Source organism: Pteropus vampyrus, unplaced genomic scaffold, assembly GCF_000151845.1.
Source record: "Pteropus vampyrus isolate Shadow unplaced genomic scaffold, Pvam_2.0 Scaffold1000001476, whole genome shotgun sequence".
Classification (NCBI taxonomy): domain Eukaryota; kingdom Metazoa; phylum Chordata; class Mammalia; order Chiroptera; family Pteropodidae; genus Pteropus; species Pteropus vampyrus.
Genome location: NW_011915878.1, coordinates 1 through 4001, shown reverse-complemented (window position 1 = coordinate 4001; position 4001 = coordinate 1). Strand labels below are relative to the sequence as shown.

The following is a 4001-nucleotide window of genomic DNA, read 5'->3' as shown; positions in this document are numbered from 1 at the left end:
TCAATGGATTAAGGGATCAAAAGGTACAAATTCTGTATTATAAAATAAATAAGCCCTGGCATGTCATGTACAGAATGGTGACTCTAGTTAACAATACTGTATTGTATATTTGAAACTCTCTAAGAGATTACTCTTAAAAGATCTCATCACAAAAAAAAATTGTAAGCGTGAGGTGATGGATGTTAACTAAACATATTGTAGTGATCATTCCACGATGTATACAAATATTGAATCATTATGCTGTACATCTGACACTAATAGAATCTTATATATATGCCAATTATATCTCAATTTTTTAAAAAGAAGCTGGTTATTACACAGGACTATCAACAAGGTGTTGTCTATAGTTTACATGGCAGATTTTTTTCTTTCTTAGCAGTACACAAAATAATGGGACACTAACAATCGATGATATCTTATATCCTTTCAAATATAGTTTCTTGGTTAACATGAAAAGATACCTCGGTACATTTCAAGTGCTCCTTTCAGTAGCACATATACTAAAATTGGAATGACGCTGAGTTAGTTTGGCACCTGGGTAAGGATAACATTCAATCTCATGAAGTGTTCCACATTTTTTTCTATTTCTTAATCTGGGTGTTTCTTTGTGAACATTCATCCAGCTGTACACATGTTTTGGGCACATTTCTCTAAGTGTACCATACTTTAAATTAACATCAGTTTCTTAAAATATCAGTATACAACACAGTTTATATAGTGTGGATCTCATTTTTGTAACAGGATGTAGATGTGCATGCCCTCTCTCATTTGCACACACATAGCTGTATATGTAGGCACAGAATCCAAAATGTCAACAAGAATTATGGAAAGACAGGTGATTTTTACTTTCTTTCTTGAGCTTTTTCATGTCTGAATATTTTTTATAGTGAGCACTTTTTTTTTTTTACACACAGAAAAAAAGACAGGAAGACCTACTCTCATGTAAAAAACACATAGATATAAAACAAAACCTGCATATTCTTTGATCAGCAATTTTGCTTCACAGAATTTCTGTGCAGAAATAATTAAGGATGTGCACAAGTTTGTTATCAGAATGTTCATCACATTTCATGTCTTCTACCCAGTATTTTCAGTTCTGAGAATCTAGCCTAAAAATGATACAAGATGTAGACAAATATTTGTATACAAGATTTTTCACCATAGTATTTTGTAAAATATCAAACACTTCCAATAACATGGGGATAGTTAGATAAATTATTGTACATTCATGTAATGAATGTAGCTACTAACAAGGGTATGGGTTTTGAAGAAAATGTGATGACATAGGAGATGCTTTATTAATACTGTCAAATGAAAATGTAAAATACAAAACTACAAATGCAGCATAAACCAGATTGTGTAAAATAGGCATAAAATAAATATATAAAATATATATGCAAATAAAAAAAGAAGAAATACATGCAAAATTTATACTGGTTGTTTCTAACTGTGAAATTGTGATTTTTAAAATTATCTTCTGTGTACCTCTCTGTATTTTTTTAAAATTCTCTAAAGTAAGCATTACATATTCTGTAATTTTTAGAAAGTCATTTTTTAAATTACTGCAGTCACTGACACTTATCTAGAGAGCAAACATCCACACCAAAACAAAATTCTAATTATAAAAAGACACACTGAAGTTGCCCCAGGCCCTGCTTGGCAGCCCTTGTATTCCCCGTAATTGAACCATGGCCTGTTACTTAAAACCTGTTGGGTTTATTTAAATACAGTCCTATTACACCTGCTCATCTAGTTTCCTTGCCCAAAGTCAGTTATAAATACTGATGGAAGTAGGCAGAATGATGCGGTTGTCCAGAAACATAACAATTACTGTAAAAGTGAGGGAGAAGAGAAGAAAAAAATAATACTAGGCATTGTAATAATCTGGGCTTGTTTAGTCACAGGGCATAGAAACCCATAGATCTGAGGGCAAAAGTGATTTAAAACAATCCATATCCATATCCAGCATGTGAATCAAGTCATTAAATACATTTATATATAGCATTCCTCTATAAAAACCCTCAAGTTAATACAATTTCATAAAAATAAGCTGTCACAAAAGTTAAATCAAAGTTTTTTAAAATTCTTTTGATTGCACAACAAATATTGTACTACCATATGTACATATTTAATAGAGAAACATACCAAAAATATAATTTTTAAAGGATCAGAGTTTGAAATATTTGTTTTATACCCAAAGAGATTATCTTGTGCATCAATTTGGTTCAGAGTTCAACAAATTAATATCTCTGGTTTTATTTTTTACTCATTTTTTTACTACTGAACACTTTATTAGAATACAAGATAAATTCAAGAACCATTTTATTCATATTCTAACTCAGAACTTCACTATTAAAAAGAGAGAGATAGTAGAAAGCACCAACAGTCTGTCACCTTATAATTCTCCTGACAATCTTACAGGAGAGCAGGACAGACCATATCCCTAGTCTAATACTATCGAATGATTAAATTTTGATACATAGTGAATCATTCCTTTACCTGATAGACTCTATCTCTTAAAAATAAAAAGCAGAAGAGGTCATTTGTACAATACGTACCTGTTAACACTTTGGGTGGTTTTTACTTGTGTCTGCTCATGTCTTCTATGGTCACAAATTTTTCTCAATGTAATCATCGAAGATTTGGCACAAAGGAAAGCAATTTTGTAGTTACAATAATAATAATAACAACAGATATAGGTATAGATGTGTATGTATAGTGAATTATGCTAATATGCTAATATGCTAATTATATTCCATGATAAGGACATTTAAACTTAAAAGTGATTATAAGCAAAAATGAATTATCAATAAGAATCATACCAATAATTTACAATAGTGTTTTTTCTAACAGTAGCAAGTATGGAGAAATTAAGGAGGAAAGTCTAGTTAATAGATACTTAGTCCTTTAAATATTACATGAATGGCTAGTTAATGATTATCATTTACTAATACATATAATAAGTTTACACTTTATTTGTGTTATCTGCATCCTTCTAAAATGTGAAAGACACTCTTTGACAAAGCAGTTCTGTGATGAAGTAAGATTAGGAGATACTACACCCCTTTCTCGAAATTGATAGTGTCATTTAACATATTAAAGGCTCTGAGAAGGCCTGTGGCAAAAATAATTGGTCTAATCTAGAATCATCTAACCACACAGAATCTCCCAAATGTATTTGACCATGAAAACCTTTTTATTCTGCTACCTACTAATATCTCATGGAACCAGTGTTCCTTAGACTATACTTAGGGAAGCTTTATCTCTAACTTCAATAATTGAATTGACCATAGAGAAGCTGGGGAACCTACCCAAGATTTCACAGCCAATAGGAGGCAGAGCTGGAATAGGTACCCAGTACTCTGACCCACATTCACGTCTTCCTTTGACTTGTCCCTCAGCCACTTTACAATTATGATAAAATAGATCCCGTGGAGAACAAACCTACAAATCCTCATTACAATATGTTCTCGGTGTTTCGTGATCTTGTTTTCTGATTTTCAGCTGAAAATGAGTCTGGTCTCATCAATAATCCAGATTGTTAATGAAAAAAAGGAGGGGCTTGTAGTAGAAAAATAAATGTCATGAAAACTGAAAAAAAAAGAGGGGATACTTTATTCTGAATAGTATTAGTTTTTCTTTTCTTAAAAAAAAACTGAATCATGAGCTTTCATTCAAATAATAAAACGCTGAAGATAAACTGTAATTATACTTTGTGCTCCCAAAACCAATAGTATAGTTTTTGAAACTATACAATGGAAAAGAGTATAAGATTAATTACTATGCGGGTCAGTGGGCTTTTTCGTGTACATACCAAGTGGCTTAAATAATATCAAAAACAACTTTAAATAATAACAAGACTCTCACTGAGTTTCTGTAATATGCCAAGTTCTTTACATACCTTATCTCATTTAATTCTCAGCATGACCCTGCAAGGTACATGCTCATGTTCCCATTTGAAAGATATGAAAACCGAGGCTCCCAGAGTTAGCAGAGGTTAG

At 31.7% G+C, this 4001-nt stretch overlaps 1 non-coding gene across 1 annotated transcript; it reads left to right on the top strand.

Annotated features, from left to right (window-relative positions):
* The first annotated feature begins 476 nt into the window (after positions 1-476).
* On the top strand, positions 477-579 carry LOC111735464. Its single transcript, XR_002778795.1, has one exon. It is a non-coding gene; the product is annotated as a U6 spliceosomal RNA (small nuclear RNA).
* The last annotated feature ends 3422 nt before the right edge of the window (positions 580-4001 follow it).